Here is a 21,517-nt window from a genome sequence, read left to right on the forward strand (position 1 = left end):
GGCTCATTTAATAAATATTCATGAGCAAATTTTAAAAGAGTGCTAAATTTACACACTGTGTTCAGGTTTTGGCTCCCAAACAAGTTTTTACTAGAGTAAGGTGTGTCGGCATCCTAAAGTTTTGGGATTCCTTAAAAGCTGTGTCAGGGCAGAATTTTATTTTAAGTACAAAAAATTAGCTCTTCTTGAGAGGTTCCTGTTTGTGTCAGCAAGCGATCAAAGTTGGTGAAGCCTTTAGTGATCACTAAAGAGGACTGACTTTCATAGCAACAAAAATGAAAGTTTAAGAAATTGTGGCTTTTGCAAGGCTGTGCTGTGACTTGCAAACTACAGAAGCAGGAAATGAAGCATTCTGAAAGCCTGTGGAGAAGCATTTTGATGTAGGTAAGCAGGACACATCAATATATTTTCTCTAGCTTTCTTAAGGAAAAGTTGCAACGAATGGAAATTAGAATTTGCAATGACAAAGGACAATGTCCTTGATAAAGATAAACACTACTTTTTAGAAAGTTATACCTAAATGCCACTATCTACTGTATGTTAGTAGAGTCAAGGGCTAATAGCTTTCTTCTCTTGATTCTATCCTGACCTGGCTTATGCTGCATTATTTGTTAGTTATGACTTTAAACTTCCTTTTCTAACTCAAGAATAAGAATTTGCGAATAAATATGCAGTGCACTGTACATGAATTGGAACAGTTCCAAGCCTACCTGTGCTCTCATTAAACAGAAAGGGCACAAACAATGCACCAGTCTACAAATAGCAGGAACTTCTCTCACATTTTTAAAGGTTTTAACTTCTAGTTACACCCCTATGCCAGAGAAATAGAAACAGCATATACAATACATGAGTGTACACCATAAGCTTATTTTTAGAGTAACATATATTATTGGTCATGTTTTATGATGGTTTTATTTGCACTGTATGTGCCAATATAAATTGAGATTTGTATAAACTTTATTTTGATTTTTATTCTGCAATATATTATACAGTGTATACAGAATGTATCAAATAGACATTGTATATCAAAGTACAATATGTTTGCTGATGTTATAAGATGTGCTGTATGCAGCATATTAAATTAATTGTCAGCAGTGTCGAAATTCATTTTCATGCAGATGAAAATATTTTAAATGGCATTGTACTGTACATGTTGAGCTATTTTCAAATATTGCAGTGTGTTTGGGAATGTTTTTCTTCTATTTTTATGTTCAAGGACTTTCATGTACATATCCTCACCATTTCTTTTCTTGGGTAAAACTGAAGTATGAAAAAGGCAAAAGCTTCTTGTTTTCTCATACATTGCAGGATTGTGTGAGTTAAGCCATGTACAACATACAAATTTCTATATACTGTGGAAGTGCTACCAAAAATGAATGAAAGCAACTTTGTAGAAAAGGTCCTGACTTAAAATCTGTTTTCAGTTATTCAAAAGAACTGGTTACCAGGAGATAACATAAAGTCTCCACATTAGTTGATTCAAATAATCTTAATACTAATGCATAAATTGCTAAAAAATAGGAATAAAAATCTGTTTTTATACAAACATTACTTTGTTAATGAAATGACAAGCAATATACTTTCAGCTTTAGTGCTGTCTATTATTATAAACTGTAACATCTGTGCACATAATGGAATAAATTATCAGATTATTAATGTTTAATAAAACCTATCAAAATCAATTATCTCTTCCTCAGCAACTTGACTTTGGCTCTAACCTGACAATTTAACCCTAACACTGTCACACTTCAATGAAGTAACGGGACTCAGCAGCAGCAGCCACAACTGCACAGCAGATGCTGGTGGAATATTTTGTTTTCTAATTACCGCTGGAGTCAGGATATTGTCAAACTCAATTCTTCTACCCTTCCATAAGAAGACACTGCAGCGTAAACAGGATTTTTTTTTACAAGGAGTCTTATTTCAGGTGCTCACAGGAATGCAATATGTAGAGTAAAAATGTGAAATTCTTCCTTCACTCATTTATTCTGGTTGTCTAAATTTACTTCTGAGCTTGATTTTCTATTAAAGATGATGCGTAAGTAAACAAGGATATAAAAGCAAACCAAGCAGTATCTTCCAGTGTTGTCTTAATTGTTTATGTGTTCTGTGCAATATTGTGCTGTGCATATAGGTTAGTAATCACAGAGGCAATATTTTAAATTTATCTAAATTAGCAAAACCTCCTTATTGGCTAAATGCAGTCTTCATTGCAGATTATCTGGATCCCTTGCAATTTGGCAATAAAAATGTAGGATACTGTAATTGCAGCTTTAACTTTAGTGAATCTATTAGCTACTCATCTGCAACAGGCAAAGTCGTACAGTGTGTTATTAATATTAGTTCAAGATTTGTTAATATGATCCAGACCCTCATTGAAACAGCTGTTGAATCTGGATGTCAATGGGAGGCTTATAAAATGGATTAATTATTTTCTAACAGATCGCCCACAGCGGGTTCTTATGAACTGTACATTTTCGAATGAAATTGTTTTAAATACTGGTGTTCCCCTGTGTTTTGTCACCTTTACTATTTCCCATGAATGAAATTAAAATGTAGGGAACATCTACAGTATTAATCTGTTAAGGTATACAGAGAATAAAGCCCTAGCAGGATTGTTTACTGGGAATGTTAGAGAAAGGATGGAGAACCAAGTTGGTGTAAGTCAGGTGTGCTTTATATTAATGTTGATAAACCAAAAAACTGGCTACTTATGATTGTAATATGTTTGATTTTCAACCTCTCTTCCTTGTTAATCAGACTGTGGAGGGTGTTCAGTGCTTCAAATATCTAGGAACAGTAATAGGTAAACATTTCGCAGAGAATAGCAATTGCATTTTTAAGAAGGCTAATCAGTGTATATATTTGATCACTAAGCTCTCAGGTGAGTCAAAATATTTCAGAGAGGGTTTAGAGCACTTAAGTAGAAAACATCCTTACTTTTGGTATCACTGTGTGGTACGGTAGCCTGAGTATTAAGAGTAAAGGGAAATTGGACCAAACTGTTAATATTGCTAGTAAAATAATCAGTCGACCAGAAACAGTTTAAAGAGCTGTATTATGTTGCAGTGCAAAAGAAAGCTCAGCTTTTTCAGCTGATCGTTAATTAGCCCTTCAACCCTCTTCATTCCCATTTACAGCTGCTTCCTTCAACAGGGCAGTTTAGAAAGCCTGTGGCCAAGAAAAATGTCCACTAGAAATCCTTTGTTCCCTGTGCAGTGGGTACAATAAACACAGCTATGTGACTATTTCGCATTTGGAGATTTAAGATAAATAAAAGCACAGTGAGATGTGTGTATAAGTATTATTAAATGGCTTGGGCAATTGTTTGTTTTTAACATGTATTTAATTTATGTTGAGCTTTTTGGGCAAATATCCACTCTTTTGGATGAATAATTAAGTTATATACATAAAATAAACTGAAGCAAATTAACAATGTCTGTTGACTCGACATTTTCTTACGCATTCCTTTCAATTTAGAACAACATCCAATTTACTAGAGCAAAATATTATATAGTATTCATTTTTTAAGGCATCCAGGATGACTCCCACCGGTATGTGTAGTAAATAAGTTGCATACTTTGCCTTACTTTTGCTTGAATTACAGAACAGGAAATATGGACACTTATATTCTCAGGATATCTTTGCAGCTTTCACATTTCACACGTTTCACATTGTTTAGTCTCAAGAGTAATTGAAGAATTTAAAAGGATATAAAATTAAGAACTTATGTTCAAAATCAGAAGTAATGGGAGACTTCAACTCTTCCATCTTAGACTGGGAATAGCCTATAGGAATATTAGCCTAGAAACTGAAATGGTAGACTTGGTGAAAGACTCCTTTCTATACCAGTTTGTCAAAGCACCTACAGGAGGAAATGCTTAGCTTGTCTTTTCACAGTCAAATGAGGCATTTAAGATGAGGGAAACATAATCACAACAAGGTGTGCTTTGGAGTATATTGTGAAACAGTACAAGGGTCCAAAGCAAAAGTTTACAATTTCTGGAAAGCAGACTTGACAATTATTTAAAGCCAGCTGGACCCAGTTAAAGACAAGCTGCAATGGATTCCTGTACAAGCACAGGTAAAAAGGATATCAAAAAGGCAATGGAGGCTGAAATAAATAACCAAAAAATTAAGTATTTCATGAAATAACAACAAACGAATTGTCAAGGAGGAGAAAAATTTATCTGGACAAAAATAGGAAACATCTAGACAATGAAAGTTAAATTATATTAAATTTCACTCAGATGTTTATTACGGAAAACGTCAACAAGCACAACATGCCTTGTCAACATCATGGCAGCAGAATTAGCATAGAAGAGGCAGCAGTGCTTCTGGTACAAGACCCTTCAGGCAGGATGGAATCTTACCAAATTTCTTAAGTAAACAAGAGATGTTTTCAGAAGCCATTGATGCAATTCTGCCCACACTTACACAACAGATACAAACATTCAAAATCCTCAAAGACACTGATAAACTCAACCTTATGCATTTCATCAGCACCAACAGAGAAGTACAAACCACACAACACAAGTGAACATTTTGTGAATGTGCATTTAAAACTAAAAGCAAACTGCTGTGGAAGTAAATACTCTGTTCAGAGCTGTACAAGGTCTTCAGAACTACTGTAACAACTAAATGAGGCACAGTAGATGTGTTGAATGTTCTCTGTGCATTTATACGTTTTCTCACGTTCCAATGCTCTTGAGGGAATATAAAATGATGCTTCACTACAGACAATTCCTATTGACCAAACCATTTAATTGGATTTAAAAGTCAATGTGTATGGCGCATTAGCACAGAAGATGTGTTCTATCAACGCGCTAATATTAGCAGAGGCTCAGTACTTATATATGCAGCGAATAGTGTTACAGATACAGTAGGGGATTACAAAAATTGAGGAAAATACGAAATAGGGTAATCAATACGTAAATAAAATAATAATAACCCCCAAAATATGACAAGAGATTAATATAATTGGAAGCAACTGAGTAGTTTGCTCTCTGGCATAGCTTTGATGAAAAGACTAATAATTCAGGCAAACTGAATTATTACTCTTTTCATTAACAAATTAAATCGGTTTCACAAAATGTAACAATGAAAATACACACACAAAACACACAACATACAAGTTATGCTACAGTATTTGCAAATTTAAAAACAAAGTGTCCCAGAGGCCTACATCCTGGCCACCCAGAAAAACCCAGACTGCTACTAATTATCAAAATCATCTATAAAGGAAGTCTAGCTGTAAAGATAAAGCTGCCTTCAAAACCAACAGAATAAGACCTACAGTTAAATCTGTCTTTCTACAAATCTAGATGCTACAAAGTATGCACCCCTGTTCTATAAATGTATCCACAAACCAGGAGAGGCCATTTTTAACCAAGGGACACTTTAGACAGGAAATTGGAGTTGCCTAAAACAACAGAATGGAAAGCTCTCTTAACAAGGTTCAAATACTTAACTTGAACTTGCACTGTTAAATGAAATTGGAATCATGAAAATTGTATATTACCTTGCAAAGAGGTTTTTTATTGAAAATACTCATCTTAAACCTCACATGAGATACAGTATGTACCAGAAAAGTGGGAGGTCTTATGTTCAGATAGAGAACCTGCAACTGACTTGAAAATTCACATTTCAGCACAACATTGACCTTAGGCAAAAGGCCAACGACACACTGAAGAGAGTGAACCTCCTTAAATGGCCCAGTGAAAGCTGTGACTTAATTTGAAAACAAATTTATACCATATTTTTATTCATAAAATATTATATTATTGACAGTGGTGAAGACGTTTGCAAGGCTTAGAATGTTCACTAATTCTTTTTTCTTGAGTATGCAAAAAACACCAAAAATACAGTATTTGGGTACCATATTATTAGATTTTGTCACATTAAAATTTTCTACATTATATTGACTAAATTACTTTGAATCTAAATGGTGTACTCTGTGAAATTTTCAGTCAATTCATGATGAAAACAACCTCTCTATTTATAACATATATATATATTTGACCTGTCTTAAAATAGTACAGGATCACATTAGAAAAATGCTGGGGTTGTGTGACCTATCCAATAGTGAATATTTTCTTTATGTACACAGAGCAAGTAATATGTAGAATGCCCACTGAACAGTCTCCTGAGTGATAGCTCAATAAGCTGCTCATCTCTCTACTAGGATGTAAATAATGAAAATCACTAAGCAATTGCCTTGATATCAAAGTTCCTTGATATCAAAGATTTTATCAGTTAAGTAGAAAATGCTTAAGTTTTATTTCACCTATCAGCCTAGGCAGATTGCTTTTCAAGACACAATACAAAAAGAACAGTACTCATTTCTTCCATGTTTGATGGATACATTGCCCCATATTTAATAAAAAACATGCCTATTCTTTCTGAATTCCTGCCTTTTTTGTCATTTTAAATTTCTCACGGGTGTGGTTCAGGGCATGGCTTTTTAAATGTACTCTATTCAACCCTGCCCATTTTTTTTGACAAACTAACCCTCAACCTTGGTTTTGGTTTTAAAATGAGAAGAGATCAGAAGAGATACTACGGCAAACTTGCATTATACAGACAGAGCTTTCGATGTACAGTGTTCCAGACAGGTGAGGCGGTCTGTATTTGAAAACTCAGGACTCAATATTTATTTTTTAAAATATGTTAAGAATATTTAAATAATTTAATAATATTGTTTAGTATTTAATAAGATAAAAATATATTTTTATGTTTTGTTGTTCAAAATAGTTGGCCGCGTCAGCAGGCGTTGGTTGCACAGGAATAGGTAAAGGTTTATTACCCTGAAAAAAGTTGAGCACAGTGATTCACTGAAAAGAGAAGAAAAGAAACACAACATTTTGGCCTTCTTGAGGTGTGAGGAATACGCCTTTACTTATTCCTGTCATTTAGATTCAGACATTAATATATTTTTTCAAATTTAAAAGCTTTTAACTGTCACATTGTCCATTGAAATGATGTTTTGAGGTGATGTGACAAATCAGGATGACCAGCTTGTAATTAAGCAACTAGTTGTCTCTGGGACCGATGCTTGTTTTGTTAAAGGTTCATGGTTTGAATTCTTGTTATTTCTGTTCGTTCCTCCCTGTTTGCAACGCTGTCATAGTTGTAGGAAAGAGTGTGGTTGACATACAACAGGTAACATTACCAAGGCATAACACAGGACACCGTGTTATTCAAACATTTCTCATATGTCTTGGTCTGGCGTTGTTATTGTTCTTACCTGAGCTGATCTTGTGCAATCTATAGCTTTGGTAGGTCGAACAGCAAGTGTGTGGACACCCTGTGTATGTATCAGAGGAGTGCAGCCTTCTCTTGACATTCCTGTTTTGTCCAATAAGCAAAGTATTTTTCTTCTTTTTGAGCAAAGTGTTACACTGCTCCTTCCTAATGCAGAATTCCGTTCGTTCTTGAAGAGCCCATAAAATATATAGGGTTTATAATATTTTCTACAATATTTTATTTTTTCTAAATTATTTCTGAAAAGATTATTACATGTGAACAGTTTTAGATTTTTTGTACAAATTGTACAAATTGTTTCCCAAAAATTGTCAACTGCTTCTGTTTACATTACTGATATGTTCAGATCATTGTCTACTTGGAGACACCTAAATACTCAAGGTTTATGTGGTCTGTGAAGACTATAAAGGGGTATTGGGCTCCCTCCAATAGGTGCCTCCGTTCTTCAAGGGCCAATTTGATTGTGAGAAGTTCTATGTCTCCACTGGAAATCATTTCCAGGAGAAATAGGCACATGAATGGCAATTAGGTGGAGATCCCAGGCATTGAGATAATACTGCTCCAACTCCAACATCTGAGACATCCACCTCCATTTCGAAAGGCTGCAAAGGATCCGGGTGTCTTAGTACAGGGGCACTAATGAACCTCTTTCTCAGCTATTTGAATGCCTCTTGAGCTTTGGAATTCCATTTTCCTTGATTCGGGCACTCTTCCGCTAGATCCGTTATAGGGGCTATGATCATGCTGAATCGGTGAGTAAATGCATAGTAGTTGGTAAAACCCACAAACCGTTGGATTTGTTTGAGAGTTTTAGGCATTGACCAGTCTCTTCCAGGTTCCAGGAAAGAGGTCAAGGGGACAGTCGTATTCCCGATGAGGAGGGAGAAATTGGGTCTTTTTTGGGAAAACATGTCGGCAAAGTCTCAGTAATGTTTGGGGTGGCTAGAGAGGTCTGGTTCTAAGGTTCCTGTTAAGAGTTTGGGTGGCAAACAGTTTTTGCGGCATCTGGATCCCCAGGAGATGGGTTATTGAGTGGACCAGTCGAGAGCAGGATTATGCGTCTCTAACCAGGGGAACCCGAGGATTAGTGGAACACAGCAAGACTTGACACACAATAGCTTGATGGTTTCCCAATGCAAGGCTCCAATGGTTAGCGAGAGAGGTTCAGTCTTACTTCTCCAGTTCCTATTGGAGATCTGTCTATGGCATGAAAAGGCAGGCTTTGAGAGGCACAGCATTTGCATTCTTTGTTCTGCTAATGTGTCTATCTATAAAGTTTCCCGCTACTCCAGAATCGCTAAAGGTTTCTGCTTGCCATTCTCCTTTTCCCTACATGTGTAATGCTGGGAATCTGGTGGAGTTGGGTGGAGATTTAATTGCCCCGTTTAGTAGACATTCATCTTCATCTAACAGCTGGACATATTTCCTGAACATATCGGGCAGATCAGGCAGGACCTGAGTTGGTGGTCTTTAGCTCCTCAATAAGTGCACACTCCCTGCAGTCTTCTGCAAAATGTTTCTTCTGAAAGCAGGCTGGTCTTCCCTAGCTATACTGGTTTGTATGCCGTAGGGTGATTTTTTCTTGGGCTCTGGTGTGTTAAGGAGATTGGAAAGAGGGAAGTTTTCAGATCTGGGTTTTTTTCTCTTGAGAGGGATTCACATGGTGTTCTCTCAGTCTGGTGTCCAAGTGAATAGCCAAGGTAGTTAATTCCCCCAGAGTGTTAAGGACTTTCGGTCCAGCCATCAAGTCTTGAGTTTCATTAGATACTGTATACCTGTTAGAAGAATTGCATATACAGCCTTCTCTCCCCATCCACTCGCTATTGCAGGAGTTTTAAAATGGGTGACTTAAGCATGAGCAGGTTCTGTGCCTTGTTTCAGGAGCAGCAGCTGGTGTGTTGGTGTGTTGACTCGGTCTCTCTTCCTGGAGTGTCAAAAGTCAGATGCAACGCCTGTATGAAGCAATAGCAGTCACTGAGGAGGTGATCAGCTCGTCTGCAGAGAGCTGAGACCCACGCCAAAGGTCCCCTGTTCCCTGGGGAATTTGAATAGGCTATCTTGGATTATTAATATTGTACACTGCCGGAGAAGAACAGTGACTCCTGTAACAGTGAGGAAAACAGCTGTACATAAGGAGAGAGAGGGGGGAAAGAGGATGGCTGCAGAGCAAAATTCTACATCAAGTGAGAAACCTGTCACAAGTGGTTGGGTTTCCTGAATGTGGTGGTGCAGGATGGATCGGTGATTCCAATCGGATAGTACATCTATCCGGTGGTAAAGGGTCCTCTTGCTAAAGGGGAGCAGGTTGAAGTGGTGAGGATCTGGAGAGAGCGGAGAGGAGATGGTACTTATCTCTGGTGTTCTCTTACTGCTGCCGTAGCACCGCTTCATGAAGAGACAGACCCCCTGCCATTTCGCTAAGCCTTGCTGGAGCTGCTTCTTGCAGCTCTGTGTTTCTGTAATGCTGCAGAAAGTTGAAATACGGTTGTGCAGCAGGAGATACAGTTGAAGCCCAGGAGCAGGTCCTGGAGCACTTTAAGGGGTTGTCTGGATGATCAGGGAGGAGTAACGGATAGAAGGCAGACTGCTGATAAAAGGTTTGGACGAACTGAAAAAGTGAGTGGAAACAAAAGAAAAGGCCTGGGTCCCATCTGAAATAAAGGAAAGAGAGACTGGCGAGTCGACGCAGAAGAGAGAATAAAATGTAAACAGAAAATATCTTGGGATCAAAGAACAGGAGTAGTAAGATAGGAAAATAACCAAGTAATAAACATTACTTGACTATGAGAGAGATGCAATTGCTAGGCTCACAAGGTTTAGCTCTAATGACGGCGTGGAGATTCGGTGTTTAGAACAGACTTAAATAGAGAGGGGGTTAGTGTGATTGGGAACTAGGACAAGAGCCTGGTTGAAACGTTGAAGATTTAATTGAAAGATGTCCCAACCTAGTTTGAATGACAGGCTGAGTGCTCGTGGCAAGGTTGCTGTTGTCGGTCCCATCCAAGTCATTACACACGTTTTCATTAATGGAAATGCAGATAGTATGCCTCAGGCTGAAGAAAGACCTTGCATGTTCTGAAATAATCTTAGCAGAACAGAGGCAGAGGTTTTAGGAATCAGATCCTAACTCCTAAAGAATTCCAGAATCACCTAGGCCCAATGCCATTTATCCAATAATACAAAAAAATGTACTGTATATTTTAATGTGCTCTTAAAACTGGACTTGTCCCATTGCATTAAAAATTGCAAATCTTGTACTGTATCTATTGATAAGAAAGGGGGCAAAAATGAAAGACTGAATTATAGGCAAATGAATCCTAAAAGATTATGAAAACATTAAGAATAATTACAGTATATGATCATCTATATAATATTACTGTTATAAGGAATTACCACAATGGGGTTGGAATTGTCTGTGTTTGTCTGAAAACTAATACATTTCTTTAAACAAGCTACAGTGGCCATCAGTACAAGTAAATGCTGATGAGAAATCAATATTCCAGAAAGCTTTCGATAAGGTCCTAAAACATACGTAGGTCAGTTCTCAAGGTCTATAATCCAGATATCAGACATTCAGGCCTGTGTTGTGTGACTGGTTAGCTGTGACCGGGATTCCCCAAGCAACAATGAAAAATTAGTGTGCAGCTGAGTTTAGCTGGGCATGATTCTCACTCCTCCCAGAGAAACTGAGATCTCTGCAACTTCCTGGGTGCTTCCAGGCTAGTTGTGATGTTGGTATCGGATGCAGCCCTCCTTCAATCAGTGCTGAACCTCTTTCATGTTACTTTGGACCTTGCAGTTTTTCACAAGACACACACCTCAGGGAATGAGCAGGTCAGAAGAGCCTGGCTAGAGCTCCTCATTTGCCCTCTGTGGGTGAAAGGGTCTTCACTATGTGATTTCCTGTTTAAAGCCAACTTGATGAGCATTCAGAATATTCTCAGAATTTGTCACTCTGCATCAGTCATCAATAGCAACTGAGCAAACTGAAATCAATATGTCTCCTCTGAAAGAATCCCGGTCAGACTGAGCACTAGCACTAGCAGTATGAAATTGGCTGATACCAATGGGATCACACTGCAAATCCTCCAACTACATTGATTGGTTTTCCATTTAAGTCTCCAACATTGACATGACTTGTACAGTATGTTCTGGGGAGCAAACTACAGCCTTCTAGGAAGGGCGGGGACCAACAGGGCCTGCCAGTCCTGCCATACAGGAGACTTTAAAAATTATGGACTTGAGCTACCAAGATGGAAATATTGCATCACAGCATGATTTTGCTCTCATCTAACACCCCAAACAACCTGAAACCTTCCACTCCAGACTTACTGTGTCAACTCTGCACATCACAGTCCAAGCTCTGAATCATTCCAAGCCTTATGACAACTTCCACACAGCCAGCATAGTTTATTTCTGATCCACATTGGCCTTCAAATACCAAACATTAAAGCTTGGAGAGATGGAACCTGTGTACTTCTAACTCAGAGAAACACAGCGAGTTACCGAAAGGCAGACGCAAAGTCTCACAGTATAATATTGTAACGTTTCGGGGTTCACGTGGGCACCCTCACCGCTGCCACCTCAGGTCGGCCCCCCACTCGAACCCGGGCCTCCGGCGTCACTCAACAGGGACCCAGCCTCTTGAGCCAAAGGGAAAGCCCGTCAGCCCGGTGGCTGCGGTCCCTGCTATCCACAGGGAAGAGCGGTGACGTCACAGCGCTGGTAAGCTGGCTCTCACAAGCAATGGAGGCTGTATGCGTTACAATATGTTGAAATACTGATCCTCTATCCATTTTAAAATCTTAGTTTTAATATTTAGTGTTTAGTTCATGTGCTTCAAAATTTAAAGAAAATTTGTTCTGCTCACTTTGTTATATGGGAGGGGCCATCAGTAGGAAAAAAAGTTATATTGAGGGAACGATTTACAATTCTTATGCACGAAATAGTTATACCAAGGGAACAATTTACAATTTGCACGAAATAGTTATATCATTCCCTCGTTTTCTTTAATTCCTAAACAAAATAACATTTTCTAGCTCTGTCCCTCACAAGGACAGGTGTGGCACTGGCACAAGAGAGGTGCAGTCCTCACTAGTAGTTCAAGAGTACAGTAGCTGCAATGCCCTAATAACTCACCCCCAAACCAAAATAAAACTAAATCAGTTCATCTCTATCCATTATCCTAATGTACAGCAGTGTCAGACAGTTAGGCTTTATTGTACTATAATAAAAGACACAGTAATGTGTTCACTAGCGTTTGATAGTGCTGTTGTTAGGAGCCGGGGATAATGCTGGCGTTTTAGAAACTTTCTATGTGCATGCGACTACCGTGACACAAAGAAGAAGTGAAAGTATTATTTTGTGTGGACAAATTAAAGAAAATGAGGGAACGATTTAGTTATTTCGTGCACATGAATTGTAAATCGTTCCCTGGATATAACTTCTTTTTCTACTGATGGCCCTACCCGGCCTACATAGTGTTAAACCCATAAATAGATTTGCATTTAATAGTGTTGTCAATGCACAGAAAATATTAAATGCTTGCATAAAATTATTGCACATAACCTTCATTTTTTAAGAACATAAAACTAAGGTACTTTAAAAGTCAAAGAACTAAGATTAATTGTTTTTCTCATTATGAAAAATCATTGTGTTTGTAATGGAAAGTTGTCCAATCTAATGTATCTTTAATGTACTTTATCAGTCTATAAAGACATCATTCAGTTTTTTATTATAAATTATTCTAATTTTGTGCTATTGTCATTCAAAGATTTGTGGTAATATTACAAATTAATGTTAAGCTGATCTATAATTTAAAGTCTGATTTTGACTATATAAAAACATTAATTCTATCATATAATTAAGCTTACAAACTATATGCTATATCAAGGTGCATATCATTTTCATTATAAAAAGCTCCTTCTGATTAAGTCATCAGCTTTAGCCTCTGCAATGTATGTCACCAAGGCCCTATAAAGATCCCCTTTGTGTTACCCATAAATAATTTGTACAATTAGCTTTTAATAGACATTCTCATTGTACAACGAGCATAGACTCTGCATGGATTGTGTTTCATGTTTCCTTGAAATTCAGTTACTGTTTGGATGTTTTGTCATCTTATATATTGCAACTCCTACACTTGTTTTACAGTTCAGCTGGGGTGGATTTTGAGCTTTTGCCCTTCACATGGTACATCTTATATAAAAGAAAAATGACAGCATGACAAAATGCCTTTGCCTTTGTTAATAAATTTATCGGGTGGCGAACATTTTTGCAGATCACATTCTCTAAAAAGCCCAATACCGTAAAAGCCCCGAGCAGTGATTCATCACAGCAGGAGCTGCTGGAGGCCGAGTCTGTTCCCAGTGTACCTCAGACAGAAGGAGGCAGCTCCCTCCAGGAGACGGCACTGTGAATCAAAGACGGCCACAGGGGAGGTGGCATTCACCGTGCGCAAAGTGCAATTGTCCTGCAAGGCATTTCAGCACAGCGGTTCTGTTGTTGTGAAATGCCACAGAATAACACCTTACAAAATAAACACCAGCAATATTACTGACTTTAAGAGCTATTTAAGTAACACCGTGAGAGGATTATGAACTGAGATAAATTGCATTGGACCTCAGACTTGTTATTATCTTTTCATGGTTGTAAAACCAGTACAGATCTCATAGTGATATTTGTCCTCTTATTTCTATGCATGTGTAAGTGTAGGCTCTTTCATTCTGGTCAGTACCTGTCGATTGCATCCTTTTGATGTTTCTGAGCATGTTGTCACAAAGCTTCTACCATACTGGTGCTGTCAGGGTTGTCAAGCTTTCAAACAGTGTGGTGCAAGCTAAGAGAAAAACAAGGGATTTGCCCTGCGGGTAGGTGTGAGCTACAAACAATGTATGTTGGACATAGAACAGTAGTGCAAGAGTTTACAGAGGATGTAAATCAGAATGTAAATTAGGTGATCCTTGTGTGTGTAAAACCTAAAACTCCACTCACATTGCAGTTTGCCAAGAGCTAAAGCTATGGAGTATATATGCTAATATACAGTATATATATTACATATACATAAAATATATGTATGCTAATATAATACAGGGAATGGTAAAGCCTTCAATTAATTAAGTCTATCTTAACTGAAATGCATAATAATGTGTATTACATTCAAAAATCATTAAAAGTAAAGGAAACTCAATACTATAACATGCTTTAAGATCTTCGAGAAGTGTAATAATACAGATTGATGCATAAATGTAATGCTACCTTCTATTGAATAACCTCACACTTGAATTCACACTTTAAATACAGGTGGATTATACTGCTAAGTTACATGGAACTATTTTAACAACAATTATCCAATGTTTTCTAAAGTATGATTACTGCATTTCATAACACAATACTATATTAATGCTTTATTATCCTTATATTAACACCAATCTAACAGGAAATATTTTAATATATTTATTAATTAACATTCATAAAGTATTTAAATATTTAAAATATCAGTGAAATACAAAACAGTATAAATCAAATAAATCTTAAATAAAGGACTAGAATTTAGCTAGATCAACATTCCCAGATTATTTCTTTCCAAAGCAAGGGAAAAAAATCATGTTTTACACAGAAGCACAAATAAACCATGCAAATAATTCAAAAAGAGAAAATAATTACACTTTCTATAACACTAACGCAAAATTAAAAAAAAAATACTAATAAGCCTACTACTGTATATACAGTATAAACTGATGATTGAACTCTCTTGTCTCTTTTACAGAACAAAGTGGTAGGACCACTTTTTCATTTCCTTTTTACCTTAAATAAATAAAAAAACATACAGTATACACAGTTCTAACCTACTGTATGTAAGGCACTGAGAACATGCACCACCACACATACCTAAATACATTATGTGCTTTATTGAGCATCCTCCAAATTCTTAAAATACATTTCCAAAAGCATACTTTTCATCTTATACAGACATTAAAATGTTTTATTTAATATTTTGTATTCTTCATTTAAAGACAGTGAGCACAGTGAGAATCCAATGAAATTTTAAGACAGGAAGAGCTGACCATTCACTAGAGAGGCTAATTTGATTTAGCAAATGAGGCAGCGATACATTTGGCATTGTCCTTTGTTTCTTTTAAACAATATTCAAAAGTACAAAAGGGATAATATACTAGAGTAGTTCAGGTGGGTACAGTAGCTGCGTCAGCATGCGTAGTCTTCAAAGGAACAAGTAAAGGTTTATTCCATGCTGAAAAGAGAAGAAAGAAAACACAACGTTTCGGCCGTGGAGCCTTCTTCAGGTGTGAGATATATACTGTATATAAACTATTGTATACTGTATATGTTTAATGGCATGAAAACATCAAGTAGGAAGGGAGTTCATCTTTCCCTTTGCAGCTGTGTTAATGCATCACCAGAGCCCATCGTTTCGAGAAGATAATCGGAATGATTAATTGAAATGATGGAGATGCTTCAGGATACAAGCCTATAGATATTGCAGTGGTACAGCATGGTTGAAGTGAGATAAATAAAGAAATTTTAAATTAAACTTAAAATTCATGAGATTCATAATGACCAGTGTTGTAGTGTTGTAACCTGAGTCATGAGTTATTTTTACAGTATGTGATTACAGTAGATCACTTGATTCTCATGATCAGATTTAAGAGTTGTTCCTCAGAGTCTTTCAATTTTCACATACATTGACAATTTCACTTGTATGCTTACAGTGCCACATATTTAGTATTTAAAACAGAACTATGATTTCCACCTATAGTTTACTTTTGTGTAAAACCAAGGACCTGCTGAGCCCAGATGTTTCTCACCAGAAGAGCTGGACAGTGCAATTTAATATACCGAAACTTGGAATAGCAATACAGTGAGCATATTGCTTAAATCTTGTTCCATGACCTGTCAAAGTGAAACAACTACTGTCTCAGAATTGGTGGTAGAGGAATGCAGAAATTCAGCCAATTTTCCCTTCAGCGACAACAGGAGCTGCTGAGTTCTGTCTATGGGAAAATGTTTAAACTTCTGAAGAAAATCAACACAAAATAATACATGACTTAAAAATAGTTTATGAAGATAGAAGAAATAGATTAAGTATTAAGCAAGCCATCTATGTCATCTATGTGACATGGCAAATAGACTATTATCATTGTAGGAATACATATAATAGATTTTTAAAAGAATTTATACCTCAAATAAAACAGAAAAAAGGTATTGCTGCTGAGTGGTTTATGTATATTGTAACGCCAACCTAGGCAAGGCATGTGAGGAAATTAGATCTCCCAGATGGAGAGTCTATGAATGTGGTATCTCAGGAGTGGAATGGTTACGGGATAACAATCCTTGTCTTCTGGGAAGGGAATGTAATGCCACCCGAGGCAGGAACTCAGAGTGCCAGAGCTTCTCTGCAAGATGTTACTAGTATCATTATCAGAAGAGACACTGCGTCCTAGGGAAAGGGATTGTAATGCCGCCTGAGGCAGGAATGCTGAGGGGAGGAGTTTCCCGCATGAAGCGCATTTCTCTAAGAGACCCCAGTTTAAGGAAGTTTTTTAATCTGAGACACAGCCTGGTGGCGCCAGTGGCTGTACAGTATGTGACATGAAGTCCGAGGGCAGACTGGCAGAAAATGAGTGAGCCAGCAATGGTTAATGTGAGGGTGTTTAAGGAGCAGGGGGCTTCATCACAGTAGTAGCACCAACAGACCGAGTGAGGTGTTTTACTATTACTGCCTGAAAAGGATTAGTATGAAAGACCAAGAGGGCTGTGGTTCACTCAGCTAGGGATACTGCAAGAGAAGGGCTCAGTGATCTTCAATTAGGACCTCAAGCTTAACCTCAGAGGAGATCATGAAAGAACCGAGGCTTGACAGAATTTCAAGGAGTTACCTTGTGTAGCTGGAGGCAGTGTACTGAGTGTATAGGTCTCTAGGTCTGGGGTCTATGAGTGAAGGGCTCAGAGTTTCTCAGTCAGGTTCTCCATTAGATGGAGAGAGAGGGAGAAAACTATATGGAGGCTTCCCTGGCAGAGCAGAGTACACTTTGGGTCCTAGAGTGCCCTGATCAGAAGGCAAGAAACAACACTACTCTTGGAGAAGAGTACATGGTATTGAAGAAATAACGTGCAGAATGTTTCCATAGCATACAGAGATGGATGTGTCAGTTAATGTGGGCCCATTACAATAACCCTTAGTGAGTGCCACCCCATGTGGTATCACAATATAATGGTGTGTCACTGTGGGATATGAGGAATGTGAATGTTGGGAAAAGTAGTGGGGTCAGTACAGGAATAAAGAGAGTTTGAGTCTAGTCTGGTTTTCATTTGTCTGCATGTTTAATAGCAGTAGCAGCTGAAGAATTGTGGAAACCACCATCTCTAATGCAGTTATTGTTTATTATTATTATAGAAGTTCTTTTGATCAATCTTTTGTTTTGTTAATGTCTGTTTATTAAAGCTAGGAAGCCTAATGGACTGGACTTGGACTGGACAGCCATTTTTAAAAGCTTTATGTATGAGGGTGTCATGCAGTCAGAAATCTTTCACATTTGGTGATGGGGTGGGATAGCGCCCCCTAGTAAGATCTTAATTTTTTATGGACAGATAATCTAATTTATTTTTTCCTGAAAAAATAAAATTACGCTGGACCATTTCTAAATTAAAACAAAAGACCTCTCAAAAATTACAAGATTTATCCCCCTCCCCCATTGAATCAGGCTGTCAAACCCTAAACCAGAGATGTCTTTTGCCTTTGATGGATTGTGCTTGCTAAAACGAAAGGCAGGCGAGTTCAGAAATTGATTGCTTTTGTCAGGATTTCTTATTATCTGAAGTGGGCAGATTATGTACTGTGGCTGAGGCCTAGTGCCTGCATGGTCAAATCTAACCCCTTGTACAGTACATGATATGAAATGATAGAGCAGTCTTTAGTACTGTCACCTACTGTGGTATTTTGTATCCACTATGTGTAGCCTTTTTGATTTGCAGCATTAGTTGTGTGGGAATGGGACACTAATGCTTTCATATTTACTAGCAATGCTGCAAAATGCCCTTGCAGCTCAAGACGTCACCAAACTACTTCATGAAGCTGTGGAGAGGCTGCCCTAAAATTTTCATTGAGTAAATTGCTGTGCTTCCCCAGACACAGCATTTAACATTCAAAGTGTTTCTACCAAATACATTTATTTATGTTCTCCCTCAAGTCATCTGGGTTCCAAGAAAGGAATTCGAGCAGTAGCATAATGGAAAGTAAAATATAGAATTATTATATATAGGTATACTATTATATACAGTAGGATGCTGTGACTTGTGTGAAACATTGTACCAGAGGGTCAGAAAATAATACTATTCTGTTTGTGTATTTTGCAATGAATTATTTACAATGTAGTATTTTAAATAAATTTAGATCTGTGCTTTAACAACATATACAATAAATACTACTGGGTATTAATGTTCCAATCCAGTCAAAACAAGAACATTTCAAACAACCATATAAGTTTCATGCAAGGACTCTTAATCTAAGTAAGACATTTCTATAAAGATTTTATAGAGTATAAGAACAGATTGGATGGCTAAGATGTCATTATCTGAAATGTCACCTCACACGCCAGTATATTTTATTTGAATGTTAAATACATATATTTTCTAGGAACAGCACGTTACACTAAATTTAATTAGGTCACAAAGCTTTGTTGTACTTTCAGTTGAAAATCTCATGAAAAGCATATTCTAAGAGGCCAACTCTGAAGTTGTATAAGATGATGTACATTATAAAAATAAAACAGTTGATTAGAGACAGGGCATGTGCAGTAGTTTTACATAGTAAAAACTGCTTTTTACCAAATTTAAAATACAGAGCTACTACAACACTATATCTCTGAGTAACCAATTTTAAAAGCATTGACTGCACTACTGCCATGTGCAAAAATTGCTATTTGTGTATACAGTGCGTATAGAAAGTCTATTAATTTTCTTGTGTTACAGCATGGAACCATGATGTATTTAACTGAGATGTTTTGCCACTCAACAACACAAAGTACTCTATAATGTCAAAGTAAAAAAAAATCCAGACACTTTACTAAATTAATAAAAAATAAAAAAACAGAAAATAATTGAGTACACAAGTATTCAACCCCCTAGAGTTAATATCTTACTTGGTAAGACCACAATTGGCAGCAATTACAGTTCGGGTCTCTTTGGGTAAGTCTCTATCAGCGTTGCACATCTTGACACTGGAATTTTGGTCTCATCAGACCATAGAATATTCCTCCAAATTGTTGAGTCTCTCACATGCCTTTGAGCAAACTCCAGCTGAGATGTGATATGAGTTTTTTTTCCCACAAAGGCTTTCTTCTTGTCACCCTTCCGTACAAGCCAAATTTATGAAGTGTGTGTGCTATTGTTGTCGCATACAGTTTATCCCTCTGTCATGGAGGACTGTAACTCCTTTAGAGTTGCCGTAGGCCTCTTGGTTGCCTCCCTTACTATGGCTCTTCTTGCCCAGACACTCAGTTTTGGAGGATGGCCTAAAATTTTCTTAAATCCTTCCCTGACTGGTATTTTAAAGAGCCTTTTCTCGGATCTGCTTGGAATGTTCCTTGGTCTTCATGGTGTAGTGTTTCCTTGGAAATGCACTAAGTGGGGAAGCTAACAGATACAGGAGTAACTATGTAACTGTGTGAACAGAGTTGACTACTTCAGAGGCAATTTAGGTGTCACGAAGCAGTTCCTTCCGGGCCCTATCCGGACGACGCAATCCAGAATAGTGAAGATACACTGGGGAGAGTCATGCGGGAAAGGGTCAGGATACAGGGGGGCGTGTCCAAGGTGAGCTGGTGTCCTGGGAAAGTGAGTCCGGGCGAACAAACAAAGCCAAAGTCGAAACGGGGAATCCAAACGGGAGAGAAGAGTCCAAAGCCAGGAGATCCATCCAGGGGTTAAAACCATGAGCCGGGTCGGGACCGGCGGGGCAGGGGATCAGGAACAGGAAGTTAAAACCATAACGGAGCCAGACGCAGCAGGACCCCGGGCTCTCACGATGTGGAAATCAATGAGAAACCAGGAGTGAAGTCCGCGTCTGGCTTTTAAGGGGGAACGGGAATAGGGCACAGGTGCAGACAATGGGAGGGAACAAGGAAGGGCTGGACCGCCCTTAAGAGGAGGGGTTAGCGATCATGACATTAGGTACAGTATGTCAAAGCAAGGGGGTGAATACTTGTGCATTCAGTTGTTTCTGTTTTTTTTTTTTTAAATAATTTAGTAAAATGTCTGGATTTCTTTTCACTTTGACATTACAGAGTACTTTGTGTTGATGAGTGGCAAAAATTCAGAGATAAATACATTGTGGTTCCATGCTGTAACACAATACAATGCGAAAAAGTCCAAGGGGGGTGAATAATTTTTATTGGCACTGTAAGCCTAATACATCAAGGTAAAGGGTCTCCTGTCCTTCAGCAAGAGAGAGAAAACAAGGGAAACAGCAGACATCAAGACTACATCCAGAGAACCTCGACAGAGTAACTTTCCCTCATGTAGGTACAGTACAGCACAGTCCCATGTAGGTACAGTAATTGCACTGCAAAGCTGAGTCAGATCAGAAGTTGTAAGATATTGAAGATACATTATTGAAAAAATTTAAATTCCAAGAGCTTCTTTCAATAGTTTTGATTATTTTGGACTAATAGTTTTTGGTTTCAGGAAGTTTTTCAAATCTCATGATTCGAGCCCTGCAGAGACAGATTGCACAATTGATTATTTAAAACCCAGGTTAGAGTTAGCATTCCCACACTGCTTAGACATTGTTTGTGCTCGGTGCTGGATTTTGGGACCCAAGTCAGGTCTAGGATGGGGGATGTAGACTTTCTATAGGCACTGTACTGTGCATATACTGTGTATGTACATACAGTAGATTGAATGATGAAATCAGTGTTTTACCATCACTGAGAGTAAATACAAATTTTCCAGTGTGGTTGTATCTGAGTATCAATGGGGTTGAGCCACCAACTTGCATGTAGTGAATCTACGATACTGCTGAGTATGAATGAGGGATAAAGAAAAGGATATGTAGCACCAGCAGTGCAATCAATTCCTCATTATTCCACTAAATGAGACTTCAGGGTCTCCATTTCTTAAGATACTAGTTCTTTATTTGTACCTTAACAAATTTTGGTTGCCAAAAATACATTTTGTTTTTGTCATACCCGTGCACCCAAATCACCACAGCAACTGGACGAATCTCCTCTTTGTCTAC

General features: G+C 37.8%; 1 protein-coding gene across 2 annotated transcripts in view; it reads left to right on the forward strand.

Moving 5' to 3' along the window:
- The first annotated feature begins 209 nt into the window (after positions 1-209).
- Positions 210-21,517, forward strand: part of LOC102682150 (synaptotagmin-like protein 2) — a 156,602-nt gene continuing 135,294 nt past the window's right edge. The window contains exon 1 of one of the 2 annotated variants that reach the window (XM_015359851.2): positions 210-384. The gene's annotated coding sequence lies outside the window, so the exon portion shown is untranslated. The remainder of the gene's footprint in view (positions 385-21,517) is intronic. The other variant, XM_015359859.2, reaches the window with a different exon arrangement.

The sequence above is a fragment of the Lepisosteus oculatus genome, chromosome 2, assembly GCF_040954835.1.
Source record: "Lepisosteus oculatus isolate fLepOcu1 chromosome 2, fLepOcu1.hap2, whole genome shotgun sequence".
In the NCBI taxonomy this organism is placed as follows: domain Eukaryota; kingdom Metazoa; phylum Chordata; class Actinopteri; order Semionotiformes; family Lepisosteidae; genus Lepisosteus; species Lepisosteus oculatus.